Genomic DNA, 17,500 nt, shown 5'->3' on the forward strand with positions numbered 1-17,500 from the left:
GTCAAGATTTTAGTCTTATGAGATCTTAATAAGTTCCCTTGGCTCTTGATGGGCCATTTACCTAGGTTCAATCGAATGTCAATTAGAATGACAAAATATATTTTACCAATTATATTCCAGCAAATATACCCTTATATCAATAAATACAAGATATGTCATAAAATAAATATTAACGAAACAAGGACCACAGTATTAAAAGAAATTGATGATACAAGTCAGAAGTAGGGGACCAATATCCTTACAGTAATTAGGCAAGAGAGAGGGATTCTGTAAATACATTAACACTGCATCAGATCCCCTAACATTAATGCATATAGACTTATATAAATATACCAAAATAGATTAAAGACAATAAACAAATGAAATTTTAACAAAACACAGTAGAAGCTTACAAGTCGGTGAGTGGAGGGCTGCTGTGTAGTTATCTGTCAGGATTTTACACATTCACTCTATACCTCGGATGATATAGGACACCAACTACCCAGGGATACAAAACTGGAAGTTAAACTGACACCTTTCGACAACGCCATCTATTGACAAATTTGTTCAAGGCTTCTTAAGACAATTCTTCGACAATACCCCATGCCAAGAATGAACAAACTTAAATACAAACTAAAGACATCGACACAACATTTCAGCCCCAATATATTCTGACCCTTTTACTGTATATACTGTACATGAAAAGAAAAGGGTTGTAAACTCAATGCCCATCTCAGTAACCTGTCATTCTTATTCTTCAGGTTTTTCAAATAAGCGAGTGGCAAAAAGTCTGTTTGAAGAATAAACTCTTTACCAAACAGGCGCTCCTCGAATATCTGTATTGCCCAAACTATGGCAAAGCATTCATTTTCTATGGATGAGTAATGTTTCTCAGAGAATTTCTTACTACCATAAGATACCATCAGTTTCCTGTAACAGCACAGCACCCATTCCATCATTTGAAGCACCAGTCCTTAAAAACTGATCAGAAAGACATCGTTTAAGCTCTTTGAAACACTTAATTTGCTCATTTGCCCATTGTAAAATATTCTTGCTTCCCTTCTTTAGTAGATCTGTCATAGGAGCAGACACACAAGAAAACCCAGGGATAAACCTATTGTCAAATTTTACAGTTCCCATAAAGGATCTCAACTGCTTTTTGGTTGATGTCAAAGGCACGTCTGTTACATCTTTAATGTCAAAGGCACGTCTGTTACATCTTTAATCCTTTTCTCTAAAGGGCTCGATACATTTCTACTCATTGAAAATCCCAAATACTTTCAGTTTTCAAAAGCAAAGAGACATTTACTTGGATCTACAGTTAATCCATGTTGCCTTAACCTTAACAAAACAGTCTTAATGTGTTGTAGGAGATCAACAAAGTTACAAGAATGAATGACTATGTTATCTAAATAACAACTGGTATTAGATAAACCTGAAAATATTTTGCGCATTAGTCTCGCAAAGTTGCACATGCAGTTTTTAAACCAAAAGGCATCTTCTTGAACTGCATTAAACCATACCTTGTAGCAAAAGCAGTATATTTCTTTTAATCTAAAGCCATTGGGACTTGCCAGTAACCCTTACATAAATCTAGCTCAGAAAAGAAAAACTTACCAGAAAATTCATGCAAAGATTCATTTATACTTGGCATCGGTTCAGCATCAAATACAGTTATGGAATTTATTTCTCTGAAATCTATGCATAAGCGCCAGGAGTCATCAACTTTCCTAACAAGCACTACTGGTGAACATGAAGAAGATTTAGAAAGTTCAATCACATCCATAGCAATCATTTTATCAATTTCCTCATTGAAGGTTTCTGCCAAGTTGATAGGTATTGGGTAGTTCTTGCACTGGAATGGAATGTCTAAACCTAAAACTATACTGTGTTGAAGAGTTTTAGTAAAGTAACACCTGGTTGGTCACAGATTACATCATTAAAGGTTTGTAACAAACTATGTAACTCCAATAGCTACACGTCATTATTATTTGGGTTTATATGTACAGTGCTAGGTTTCTTTTCACAGAATTCAATATTTCCCATGCCAGAATAGTCTTCTGGAACATACTGACATTACTCACCACTCTACAAAACAATCTATCACAAGAACCTCCTCCAACAATTTTATGAAAAATATTAACCTCATTTCTCCTATAATAACGTTTTATCATACTAGCATGATATAGCTTAGTATGTCACCGTACTTTCCCAAATAGTCTAATCCATTGTTGTAGCAATCAAAAATAACACAAGAACCTTTCCTGTGCATCAGAAATTTATTAGAATTTGTTGGAAGCATAACAAGAACTTCATCTCCCTTATTCAATTTCCTGGGATTAGCTTTCCTATCAAAGTACTCCTTATATCTAGCTGAACTTAATTCTGCATTAGATACAGCTATTCTTGCCATTTCCTGCAATTTAGCTCTAAGGTCTGTGATATACTGATAGGTTGTTTGAACATTGTCCTCAACCATGTCATTAATTAGTAATTAATTGTCAAGGGACCTCTTACAGAGCGTCCATACAAAAGTTCAAATGGGCTCAATTTTAAACTATCAATAGGTATTTCACGATACACAAATAACTGGTATATACATCTTTCCCATTCCGACGGGTTTTCCATACAATCTTTCTTAAGCATACTCTTGAGGACACCATTTAATCTCTCCACAGTTCCGTTACAAGCAGCATGGTAAGGACTAGTGTACATAACTTTAATGAAAAGTAGTCTATGAACTTCAGATATTAAATCAGATTTAAATTAGCTAACTCAGTCGCTCAGAGTTTCTCGTGGAATCCCTACTCTACAGAAAACTTCAACTAGACTTTCAGCAATGGTAATAGTATCTATATTGCGTAATGGTACAGCCTCAGGATAATGGGTTACTACATCAATTATTGTTAAAATACATCTGTGACCACGACTGGAGACAGGTGTGACAGGATCAACAATATCAATGGCTATTCGTGAAAGAGGTTCACTAATAAATGGCATCCTAGACATGGGTATATTTTTAACTTTTGGACCAGTTTTCTAGCAAGGAGGACATGAGCGACAAAATCTGGAAATATCTGCCCCAGCATTTGGCCAAAAAAATTTATGAAGTATTCTATCCATAGTTTTTCTTAATGAAAAATGACCGGACATTAAAGATTCATGGCCAAGTTTCATAATAGCCTCACGATACTTCAAAAAAAGTAACAAATGTTTCCTTTCTAAATCTTCCAGGTTTTTACTTTCAGCACATTCACGATATATCAAATGGTTTATTTTTATATATCTTACAACTCAATTCCTGTAAGATATTTCTTTCTTTATATCTACGAACGTTCTTATCTTCTCTAAAAACTGGCATGAACGTAGAGCAATGGTAAATTCTTTACTACTTATTGACATATCGGGGACACTATTGACTAAAGGTAAAACATGTTTAGTTAATCTCAACTGTTGAGCCCTAGTTGTAACATTATAACGACACCATGAGGGCTCATTCCAGAATCACCATTTATCATATCTCGGCCTTCTCTGACATTTTCTTTTAAACCTGGAATTAAACCAATTAACACATCTGCACACTTTATTGGTGCTACTACCGCATTAACATTTCCAGAGAAGAATTTAGATTTAATGATGCACTTAACACGTGGTAAATAAACAGGAATGCCAAGAAAATTTTAAACTTAAGTAGTCTTCCCTAGTTTATAATGTTTTGGAAGCAAGTCTTCTCTAACTACAACTGTATTACATCGTGTATCCATTACAATTTCACCAGGGACACCATAGACTTGACTACTAAAATCAATTAAACAATCCAAAGGTTTCTCTTCCCTAGCTAAAGCAACACTAATTTAAGGAACTCCAGATTGTTTTATACCTTTATCTTTAGAAAAATTTCTTGGAGTATCTGTGCAATTTGGTTTAATATGACTTAACTGACCACACAAATGACACTTAACATTAGGTGTATCTCCTATGCTTTTGGTATCTGTATTCTTAACTTTCTCAACAGAGGTCCTAGATTTTGTCTTCTTACATTTAGTAACACCGTAAGCAATCATATAACGATCAGCTGACATTGCCATTTCGTGAGCGTCTACAAACTGTTTTTCCAAAAGAAACTCCCTCAACTCTTTGGAACTATTTGCTAGTACCCGATCCATCACTAAAATCACAAACTCCTTCAAAAGTTTCAGATACGTTTGATACCTCTAGCCACCTTTCAAAATACCGACGCATTCGACAAACAAGCTAAATGTAACGCTTGCCACTTTCTAAAGTACTTTCCCTAAATTTTTTTCTATATGCATTAGGGTTAAAATTAGAATTCTTTAGCAGTGCAAGTTTCAACTCTTCATAATTGTTAGAAATATCAGGAGAGAGATTGCAATATGCTTTCAAGACTCTGCCACGCAATGGGGTGCCTAATAACACAGGATAATCATCCTTGTCCCAATTATCAAACACTGCATGTTTATCAAACCTTTGAATATAGGTATCGATCTCGTCTACATCCTCATTAAAAGAGGGAATTTTAGGTAGCGACTTAAAAGTTTTTTTACATCTGCAGAATCAACGGTATTGGCTTTAATCTTCGCTTGCTCTGTTTCATGCTTCCTTTCTTCCTCTCTTTCAGCCCTTTCCTTCTCCATCTAAATCCCTTCGTTCTCCTTTTCAACCAAGTCGTCTTTCCTTCTCCTATCCTTTCTTTCAGCTAACCTATTTCCCTATCCTGAATAACTTTTAGCTGTTCTTTAACAAATACTTTAGCTTCCTCAGCTGTTAAACCTAGCTGGATAGCCTTATGAAAAAACACAGAAATATCCATAAATAACTTCAAAATTACACTTATTTATAGCCCAGAGTTTAAAATTACTCAGAATACAACATTAATATTAAGTTTAATCACAAGTAACTTCATTATAAATCAAAACTTATGATCAACTATGACTAGTCTGAGTACTAAGACCATCACTACCACTTTAACTTCTATACTATCACAGTACTATGAAATTATAATAACATAAAAGGAAATCTCAAGTGGCATGTTCACCATCAGACTGAAATACTGGAACATTAACATACAACGAACTCCTAACAAGTTTCAAGATCCTTTGACCAAGTTTAACAAGTATCGTAGGAAAACAACGTTGTTGTCCCATTCCTTCCTGAAAACACAACCGTTCCTTACACATCCAACTACCGAGTCAACGAAGAAATCTGCCTTTACAGAAAGCTGTCGAACAACCATTAACACCAACAATGACCATAACGAAATCACCTCTCTCTTAATTACCTATTTTCATCCGAGTAACATAAGTGAAAATGTAAAAGTTATCTTACCTTAAGTATGATTCAAGGTCTTATTCTTAAGCAGGCGTCACACCTTACCGTTTCAGGGTTTCATTCATACGACGTTGTATAAGGGTTCGTTTTTATGACAGTACATGAAAAACAAAATTAACAGCATTAATCTAGAGACATCCTATTCACTGCGCCACTTGTCAAGGTTTTAGTCTTATAAGATCTTAATAAGTTTTCCTTGGCTCTTGATGGGCCATTTACATAGGTTCAATCGGATGTCAATTAGAATGCAAAATATATTTTAACAATTATATTTCAGCAAATATACCCTTATATCAATATATACAAGATATATCAATATAAGTAAATTTAACGAAACAAGGATCACGGCATTATAAGAAATCGATGATTAGCGACACGCTGCATTGGCGCTGACATCAAGCAAGGCAATACAAGTCAGATGTAGGGGACCAATATCCTTACAGTAATTAGGCAAAAGAGAGGGATTCTGTAAATACACAAACACTGCATCAGATCCCCTAACATTAATGCATAAAGATTTATATAATTACACAGAAACAGACTAAAGACAATAAACAAATGAAATTTTAACAAAACACAATAAAATCTTACAAGTACGGTCAGTGGAGGGCTGCCTTGGCAGTTTCCTGTCAGGACTCAGGATTTTACACATTCACTCTATACCTCGGATGATATAGAACACCAACTACCCAAGGATACAAAACTGGAAGTTAAACTGACACCTTTCGACAACGCCATCTATTGACAAGTTTGTTCAAGGCTTCTTAAGACAATACTTCGACAATTACCTCTCCTTATAAGAATAAGTGATGATGATGATTTTAATTGTGATGAGATGGCTGTTAATCGAAATATCTATTATAATGGCCGCGAGTACACGAGCCACTCCGTGGTGCCACAGAGTGACGTCGGGGTGTGGTGGGATATGAGCTGAGCTGTCGCTGATCCCCGCCACTGTGTGTCGCCACTGTCTTGCGTAGCGCGTGCACGAACTAGTGTGGCTTAAGACTAAGAAGCACTGAGCCACACACCAATAGTTGAAGTGAGAACACGTCATTAATTTTGCTCTTTGATTATTATTAAACCATTGTTACAATCGATGTAGATCAATTCATTATCAAAATCGAAGACCTACCATCGATGTGGGACGTATACTGCAATGACTGCAGTGATAAAATTGCAAAATCCAAGGCTGGGAGCGTGGTGGGGAGATGTGTGATGTCTTTGGCTTCAAAAAGATGGATTGTCCAGGAAAAAAACAAGCAGGTATATCTTTATTACAAAGTCCATATGAACACCTGAAGAAAAGCAACCCCAACACACGCTGGGGTTGCTTTTCTTCAGGTGGAAAATATTGGGGTCGCTTTTCTTCAGGTGAGGAATTAACAGGGGTTACAGTAAGGCCGTGGCGGAACGGCGCTTCGCGCCTTATCCTCATATTTAAAGATTCTTGGCAAGCTCGGTATGTTTTGGCAAGAGGTAATGTTGCGCTGCGCGTAGGTTTGATTATTTATTTCTGTACTTATGAGCTATATAACCTCCCAGATAATTCAAGGCTTCCATTTCTATACCATTCTCAGACTCTACTCTAAGATCTACAAAATCCTCTTCCCCTAGCTCATTAGGTAGACCTACCTGAGGAATGCTCATTAAGAGATGAGCAGAGATACATTATTCAGAGTCTAAGTCAACATGACTGGAGTCACTTTCTTCAGGGGTTTAGGAAACCCAAGACTTACTTGGTTCCATAACACTAGTATTACTCATACATGGCATGTTATCATCATTGGGAGCGACATTATGACCGTGATTGCTTAAAATGTTGTTCTTACCTAACAAGAAATTCCTCAGTCTATACTTGAACTCAGTCTATACTCTGACCCCACGATATCCCATAGTGGGGTTCTTAAGAAATAAAAGTTCTAGGCCTAATTATTGTCTGCACAGGAAGACCACTCAGAAGTAGGGCGCTACGCATAGGCCTAACCACCTGTTCGAACAACTTTACATTCATAAAAAGAAAGTATAAAAAAAATGGATAGCCTTAATCCGATAATTTCTTCATTCATTGCATAGGCTATGCCTATTCTAATTTTGTACTTTATTTCAAGAATTTACTCCAGGCTATTTATCAACCAAAGATATGTCACTAAAAATTGTACTAATGAAATTGTAAAACAAATTGTTAAACCATACCAGACTTTAAGTCTTTAACAGGTAAATTTAAAGAGGGAACTGCGGTTTTCTTTAATCTGTGATAACTTCTCTGGTAAAGTTGTGGTAGCAGTTCATGTTGAAGATTTCTTGCATAATCTTCTATCAGGAAATGAACAGAACAAATACTGGCATCCTTAACATTAATGCTATCACTTCTTTTACATGCATTAATCCATACTTTGGACACATCGGGGTCTTTAGGGAACCTGTGAAAACAAATCCCTTTCTGTCTGAAACTATTTGTGCACGCAAATATGGAATACACACCCATAACGTAAACTGCAACAATGCAACTGACGGAGTAACGAGTGCATCGCCCAGTCGATGTGCTCCTGTGACGTCACAGAGAGAGGGAAATTAGCGATCGGATCCCTCGGTGAACACACCTTATGTTATTCCATCATGCCTTGGGGTATGTAGCTTGGTTCTCGAAGATGTAGTCCGGCTTCGTTCCTGAGCTCAGACGCCCACCAGTGGAGCGCTTTGTATAGGTCTATAGGCAGAGACAGGTCCATCTCAGATAAGCAACTAAGAGGAGAATGAGGCTGAGTCAGGTCGCCGGGGAATCGCTTGGGGTAGAGTTCCCCCACCCACGCCCCCGTTGGCAGGTCATTCTGAAATCACAGACATAAGCCAGTAACAAGGTCAAGGTATAATAGGTCTTAAGACTAGGCCTAAGAAGGGTCTATCTAGCTGCCCACTTTCCCCTATGTTATGCCCCTAGTCCTCAACAAAATAATAACCGCCCCCTTGCAAAACCTACAAAGAAGACTGGAAATTCCTATCCCCTATGATTGGTTTGAATATTACTGGATGCTGGCTGGACAAGTGAATGAAAAAACGTGTATAATATATATATATATATATATCTATATATATATATATATATATATATATATATATATGTATATATATATATATATATATATATATATATATATATATATATGTATATTATATAATATAATATATATATATACTATATATATATATATATATATATATATCATATATATATATATATATATATATATATTTAACACGATATAATATATTATATATATATATACTATATATATATATATATATATATATATATATATATATACTATAATATATATATATTATAATATATATATGATACCACTTTATTCATTCACTTGTCCAGCCAGCATCCAGTAATATTCAAACCAATCATAGGGGATAGGAATTTCCAGTCTTCTTCGTAGGTTTTGCAAGGGGGCGGTTATTATTCCGTTGAGGACTAGGGGCATAACATAGGGGAAAGTGGGCAGCTAGATAGACCCTTCTTAGGCCTAGTCTTAAGACCTATTATACCTTGACCTTGTTACTGGCTATATATATATATATATATATATATATATATATATATATATATATACAATATATATATATATATATATATATATATATACTATATATATATATCATATATATATATATATATATATATAATATATATATATATATTATATAATATATATATATATATATGTATATATGTATATATACCTTTTACTTTATATATATATGGATAGCGTCACTGACTGTCCTGATTTCGTCCCCGTCCACCTGGACGGTGGTTCGATCCCATGGGGGGACGAAATTGTTATCAACTTAAAAATTCCCCTTCGGTACATATATGAAAATATATCATTTGGGAGGTAAAGTGAATTTAGATATTAAAGGACATTTGTAGCTTGAATTGATATATATATATATATATATATATATATATATATATATTATATATATATAATATTTCTCATGGTGTTCACATGGATTTTATAATAAAGAGATATACTTTCAAATGCAAATGCTTCGTCTTCAGAGTGCATACTGAAACTGAGGTCCGAGTGGCGTGACACAGTGGTATGTACCCAGATGCATAGGCAACTGTGTGTGGCTGAGTCAAGCTTCGGTGTGGTGCCACTTTGTTGGGAACAGCGTAACAATCTTCAGAATTATTCAGAATTATAATCTCCCTCTCTCAAGGGGGAACCGCAATATATGGGAAAGACAAAAAACAAGGAAAAATATATGAGAAATATAGTAACTCAGAATGTGAACTAATAGCGGTAGAATTTGAATCTGAAAAATTAATGAACATAGTAATATATAGACCTCCTAATACTAAAGAGTTTGACTTAATAATAGAAAAATTGGATGATATATGTAGAAATCACAAGGACTGGACTATTCTCCTATCTGGAGACTTCAACTTTCCTTTCGTAGACTGGAAAGAACGAATAGGAGATTGTGGATGTACTTATACATATAAAAAAGAGAGTAATAGTAGTGCAGAAGATAAGAGGCAATTCGAAAAGCTATTAGATATGCTACTAGAATACAACATTCAACAAATAAATCACCTGCCAACAAGAAAGGAAAATACTTTAGACCTAGTATTTGTGAACGAGATGAATTATGTTAAAGAAATAATAGTTTATAATGCGAGTATTTCAGACCATAATGTCATAGAATTAACAGTCCATTCCAAAGCAAGTGAAAACAGAGATAAGCAAGAAATGAAAAAGTGGGAAGGATATGGAAAATACAACTTCTACAGTAAAAATATAAAATGGTCAGAAATAAATGAAGAATTAAACAAAGATTGGGATAATATTTTCGTAAGTGATGACATAAAGGTAAATACGGAGATATTATATAAAATATTAGAGAAAATAGTGGATAAATATATACCGAAGAAGAAAAGTAAACATCAGTCATGCATACCAAGAGACAGAAGGATCTTGTTCCAGAAAATCAGAAAGTGGAAAAAAGGTCTAGCAAAAAAAAAAAAAATGCATGGAAAGTTAGAACTAAAAAGTAAGATAGAAAATGCAGAACAAAAGATTATACAATCAAAAGAAAATGAAAAACGGGACTTGGAAGAAAAAACCCTATTAAATATCAAGCAAAATCCCAAACTATTATACTCATATGCGAAGAAGATGAATAAAAGAAGAATAGAAATAGGCCCTCTAAGAATTGAAGGGAGATTAACGAATGAAAAAAAGGAAATTTGCAACATACTGGCAGAACGATATAAGAGAGAATTCACCCCTAGAATAGATAATGAAGATAATGATATAGAAGTTAGGGATGAAAATAGTGAATATTTAGCTGACATAGATATTAATGAAGCTGATATTGTGCAGGCTATTAATGAAATTAAAAATGGAGCTGCTGCAGGGCCTGATGGAATTCCTGCTATTTTGTTAAAGAAAGTAGTTCATTCTATCGCAAAGCCACTTGCAATATTATTAAGACAAAGTGTAGATACAGGCAAGATTTATGATGAGCACAAATTAGCATATATTACCCCTACTTTCAAAAGTGGATCAAGACTAGAGGCAAGTAATTATAGGCCTGTGAGTCTAACATCACATATTATGAAAGTGTATGAAAGGGTAATGAAGAAAAATATTATGAAACATTTATAAAAAATAATTTGTTTAATAAAGGACAACATGGTTTCGTACCCGGAAAAAGTACACAAACCCAACTGTTAGTCCACCGTGAGAACATATTCAAAAATATGAAAAGCGGAAATGAAACAGATGTGGTTTATTTAGACTTTGCAAAAGCTTTTGATAAAGTAGACCATAATATATTAGCGAAGAAAATTAGAAAACACAATATCGTGGATAAAGTAGGAAGATGGTTAAAAGAATTTTTACACAACAGAAAACAGATAGTTATTGCAAACGACGAGAAATCGGATGAAGCCAAGGTAATATCCGGTGTGCCGCAAGGTACGGTGTTAGCTGCAATACTGTTTGTTATTATGATTGAAGACATAGACAATAATGTTAAGGATTCGGTAGTGAGTAGTTTCGCAGATGACACAAGAATAAGTAGAGAAATTACTTGTGATGAAGATAGGAACGCTCTACAAAGAGACCTTAACAAAGTATATGATTGGGCAGAGGTAAATAGGATGGTATTTAACTCTGATAAATTTGAATCAATAAATTATGGAGACAGAGAAAGAAAGCTATATGCATATAAGGGACCTAATAATGAGACAATCACAAATAAGGAAGCAGTTAAAGACCTTGGTGTGATGATGAATAGGAACATGTTATGCAATGATCAAATAGCAACTCTGTTGGCAAAATGTAAAGCAAAAATGGGAATGTTGTTACGGCACTTCAAAACAAGCAAAGCTGAACACATGATTATGCTTTATAAAACATATGTTCGTAGTCCACTTGAATATTGCAATATGATATGGTACCCACACTATCAAAAGGATATTGCACAAATAGAGAGTGTACAAAGGTCCTTTACAGCTAGAATAGAAGAAGTTAAAGACCTTGACTACTGGGAAAGACTACAATTCTTAAAATTATATAGTCTAGAAAGGAGAAGAGAACGCTACATGATAATTCAGGCATGGAAACAGATAGAAGGAATAGCAGAAAATATCATGGAAATAAAAATATCAGAAAGAGCAAGCAGAGGTAGATTAATAGTGCCCAAAACTATACCAGGAAAAATAAGGAAAGCACACAGGACATTAATCCACTACGCACCAGCATCGATAATGCAGCGTCTATTCAATGCGTTGCCAGCTCATCTGAGGAATATATCAGGAGTGAGCGTAGATGTGTTTAAGAATAAGCTCGACAAATATCTAAACTGCATCCCAGACCATCCAAGATTGGAAGATGCAAAATATACCGGAAGATGTACTAGCAACTCTCTGGTAGACATTAGAGGTGCCTCACACTGAGGGACCTGGGGCAACCCGAACAAGATGTAAGGTCTGTAAGGTAAGGTAAGGTCTCTCTCTCTCTCACACACACACACACACACACACACACAGAAACATTGATAGAAACAATTTGTTAAACAACCAACATGGATTCAGACAAAACTGATCCTACCTATGAAACCTCTTGGAGATTTTTCATAACATACTTGGTATTTACGACAGCAGTAGAGCAATAGATATATTCTACTTAGATATCCAAAAGGCCTTTGACAAAGTTCCACACAAGAAACTAATGACAAAAGTTAGTCCTTTAGGAATTGTAGAAGTAGCAGACTGGATCGAAGACTGGCTAACTAATAGAAAACAGAGTGTAATAAATGGTGAAGAATCAGAACGGTCAGATTGTAGGCTTCACTAGCAAGATAGCCAAATTTGCAGATCACACCAAACTACGTGTAAATGCAGCAGACAGAGAAAGAAATAATCTAAGGAAAATAGGAAAGTGGTAAAAAATCTGACAAATGCCTTTTAACTTGGATAAATGTAAAGTGTTACAAATAAGAACAAACAACCCTCATGCCAACTACATGCTGCTTATGAATGACGTAGTTTACAACAAGAAGAGGACCTTCGAGTTATTGTTACCAAGGTCTTAAAATCCCCAATATATATATATATATATATATATATATATATATATATATATATATACTATATATATTTATTTATGAGCCCGGCCTTGAGAGAGGCTCCGATACGTAAGCAGGAAAAGTTAAGGGAGAACAAGGTGAATTTACTTGAACTTACCGTAAAACGGATTTATAGTGATAATTTACTCTAGAGGAACAGGTCGCCAGAAACTCAGCTAAATACTTTACAGCTATTTATTTACAAGAGGCTCGTACTGGCCTGGAGAAAAGTAAATGCTACTGGTCCCCACGTGGACTTATAATCTCTCACAAATGGATAATAGATGGCTCAAAATGGAATTTGTAAAAGCTTGTTTCATAATCTTGCGGGAATGCAACACTTGCGGGCAGACAGACTTCACACGTGACTCAGGGAATCTGGAAAAGGATCCCAGATTACACAAGATAAAAGAAAAAGGATTTATTGCCCAATTTCAATTGTTTAGTTCTCTAACACTGGGGAAAAGGAACTTTAATGTTTCACTGAGGTATGCAATGACTTCATTTGTCTGGGACGATCACACAAGGGGAAGCATGCGGCCATGAGGCAGTGAGAGGAAACAAAGGGATAAGTCCGTTTTGGTTTAGAAATTGAATTGGGAAAATGGGGATCAAATAGATAATAGGATGTAAGGGGCTGGCAATAGGCTGTTTCACAAGACGTACCTGGATGCCGTGTTCAGTGGATCCTTGTAGAAAATGTGGCGGCCGGCTTTGTCTTAGGTCTGGGCCTCTTGGGGCGCCACTAACGCCATGGATAGGCCTAAATGGAAGGCAGATGGTCGGACATCCGTCCGAAGTCACGTCTGGAGACGACTGGGGCAGGTCGCAGGTGTTTTGCCTGGGTGTTGGGGTCAGCTTAACCCCCCACGAGCAGGGCAAATCCTGGAAACAGAACATACAGCCAGCAGAGGGTTCACAGGAAAAAGAGCTTAAGATATAGGCCTAAGAAGTACCAGTCTGCCTACATCCTTCCCTTTTAGATACGTCCCTAAAGCTGACAAGAGTCTATTTTCCCCCAACTTAGGAACCCCCTATCTCTGGCTGGCGGGTTTTGGTTTCCCGCGTTTACTGAAAATCAGCTGATATTTGGAGGAAATGGCTGCCATTTTCCAAAGCAAAATAATTAATTAATTACTGGGTAGACGAAGAGATCTATAAACGTAACAATATATCATATATATATATATATATATATATATATATATATATATATATATATATGTGTGTGTGTGTGTGTGTGTGTGTGTATGTATGTATATATAGTATATGTTAAAGAATCCTTGTTTGTATACACCACCACCTTTCTTTTCCTTCTCCCGAGACTCTCGCTGCATCTCGTTTTCTGTTTACTTCCTCCGGTTTGTGACTGGCCTTCTTCGCTTTCAGACTGCCGGAAGCTTTAGTTTCTCTCGAGCTGTTCTGTGGTGTTACCATTAATTTTTTTTTTCTGCATACCTAAAGAGTGTTTGTGGAGTATTTACAATTTTGATGTATTTGTAAATTGTGGATTTTGTTTTCTTTATGTGAGAATTGTGTTGTATTTGACTGTAGGGAATAGGTGTTACTTGTGTAATTATATATCTTGAATATTTCCTCATATTTCATTTACGGTCCTTACGGCTCTGGTTTACTGTTGCCTTCGGTTACCATGTATGAAAAAATGTTAATTCCGAGATAGAGCGAATTGAATATTAAAGGACATTTGTAGCTTAATGCATATATATATATATATATATATATATATATATATATATATATATATATATATATATATATGTATGTATATATATATATATCTGAATCACGAAAGTTTGGAAAGTGATAAATCCATAAATAATGGTATAAGCCACAAAAGAAAGATAAACAACGGGGTTTCTGCAAGATCTTTCGACTCCACGTCCTTTACTTAGCAGACAAACTGACTTACATGAGAAGTTGAGGGTACAGGAAAGGTCGTATAAGTGACAGACTGGGATTATAAGGAGATTAGTACCTAGAATCCGACACACCTGGAGAATGAGTAACCTTTCCAAACAAGCATAAACATAGGTACAATTTAAGAACAAAAAGATTAAGTCCAACTGCTCACACACAGGGACAAGACAATTAAAAGATTATACAGGGCGACAGCTGACCACATTCAGATCTTTGGTAAGCAAAAACTTATTCACAAAATATGTTAAACATACATATACAAAGAAAATATATCTAAGGCAACTAATTTGTATTTAAGTCTGTAATTATATCTTTATGGTCATTATTAAACATGTTACAAATACAAGAGTCTAAATGAAACAGGCCACGACTAATATTAAAATTACAATGGGAAGTAAGTTGTATTAAGGCAGATGCTAAAAGATTCCGTGATAAGACATCTTTTGATCTTGCAATTACTGAACTATCAATCCAATTTATACGGTGGTTGTTTTCACTTAAATGAATGAATATTGCATTAGATGTTTGCCTAGTTTTGACAGAATATTTATGCTTTCAATCTTACTTCTAAGCCCTTGCTCAACTGTCAGAGATAAAAGGAGGGGCAGTCCATATATGGAATTTTATATATTATGTTGTTGCTTTCCATGGGGTCATTTTTTATTAACATTCCTTTTAGTGTGTTATTATAGGAAAAAACAAGGTTGACCTTAAAGGCTTTATACAGTGATTTAATAGTTTCAAATCCGTTAAAATAAGGCAAACTGAGAGTGTTCTTAGAATTTTCTTTCTCTAGTGTTACACTATAAAACTTTTTGTGGGCTTTATTATAGCAAATATCTAATATATGTGAAGGATAACATAAATCTTTCCCTATTTTTCTTATGCATTCAATTTCTTGATCCAAATATTGGGGACTAACAATACGCAATGCTCGTAAAAACATAGAAGAAAAAAAATTGATATTTTGAATAGAAATGAACGTAAGTTAAGTTGTTGGTTGGTTTCCTATAATTACTGAATTTACATTGAAATGGTTCTCTATGTATCAAAACATCTAAGAAAGGGAGGCAATTGTCTTTTTCCAATTCTAAAGTAAATTTAATCGATGGTACCTGGTTGCCAGCAGGCAGAACAGCTAAAACATCAACATATCTATACCACTTTACAGGAATATGAATGATATTAGTAGGTAAATAGCGTTTTTCAAAGAATTCCATTTACAAGTTTGAGAGGAGTGGTGATAAAGGGTTGGCTTTTGCTATTCCAAATATTTGTTGATAAAATTCACCGTTGAATATAAACTTACAATCACAAATGCACAACCTAGTGAGTGAAATGTGACTCACAGGTTGAGGTAATTCATGCTGAGTTAGTTCATTACTAAGATATTCTAAAACAGTCTGTAAAAAGAGAACATACATCAAAACTAACGAATCTATCAGTGGGGCAAAGAGTAATTTTTTTTAATTTATCAACTAAATTTAGAGAATTATGTATATGAGAATCGGAGATGGTTCCAAGTAACGGGACAAGATCTTAGTGATATATTTCGAAAGTTTATATGAAATTGAGCCAACAGTACTGATAATAGACCGCATAGGGTTATTTTCTTTGTGCGTTTTGACTAATCCCTACAGGTAAGGTAGCGAAGAAAATTTGACTGACAGTTTGCCTTGTAGTTCTGTTTTATCTTTGAGGATTTTTTTTCACTGTGGTATTAAAGTTTTTTATGACATGATCAAGGTGATTTTTTGTTAGTTTTTTATAAGTCACATCAACAATCCGGTAGGGCTTGCATAAGTGATATGTAGTTAGCTTTATCTAAAATTACTATATTATTCAACTTAACTTTAGATAAAGCAGACTCTAAAGCTGGATTTTCCATTGCCTAGACTGTGTACCGTGAAAGATAAAGAACTAAATGTTTAATGCTTGCTATGAATACAGATTTAAAAGAGAGAGAGAGAGAGAGAGAGAGGGAGAGAGAGAGAGAGAGAGAGAGAGAGAGAGAGAGAGAGAGAGAGAGAGAGAGAGATGAATACAAATTAGGTATTCGAATCTTTTTTCACGAAAAAATTCTAAAGTTTAGGGATTTGTTTTTATTATTTACATAAAAAAAAAATTTTCTCGGACCTCTGAATGTGATAAGATTATTCACCAAACAGCGAGCAAATAATCATGATCACGCATTCATTGAAAGTAGTGATATAAGAAAATACAGTAAGCTCTATCGTCACAGCAATAGGACAAGTTTACAGCAATTATTAAATGTTCTTCAAGAGTAATTCAGGTCTATTCATTATTATTATTAAAAGTACAAAATGTGCTAAATTTTGATTGGCAGCTCGGCTGCCGCGGTCAAGTCATTTGGGGGCATTCAACCACTCATTCTGAATTTGTCGCATCAGTCCATACGCTACCTACGATTATACTAATCATCATCATCATCAACATCATCATCATCATTATTATTATTATTATTATTATTATTATTATTATTATCATTATTCAAAATGTGCAGACATTGAACCTCAGAGTAAGATGGCCATATGTGAAGCAAAGACTAAAAGAGGTACAAGAA

The 17,500-nt window shown here is 34.9% G+C and overlaps 1 pseudogene; it reads left to right on the forward strand.

The window, feature by feature from the left end:
* LOC135216357 (high affinity cationic amino acid transporter 1-like) overlaps positions 1 to 17,500 on the forward strand; it is a 74,565-nt pseudogene that overhangs the window by 28,885 nt on the left and 28,180 nt on the right.

The sequence above is a fragment of the Macrobrachium nipponense genome, chromosome 6 (genome assembly GCF_015104395.2).
Source record: "Macrobrachium nipponense isolate FS-2020 chromosome 6, ASM1510439v2, whole genome shotgun sequence".
Classification (NCBI taxonomy): domain Eukaryota; kingdom Metazoa; phylum Arthropoda; class Malacostraca; order Decapoda; family Palaemonidae; genus Macrobrachium; species Macrobrachium nipponense.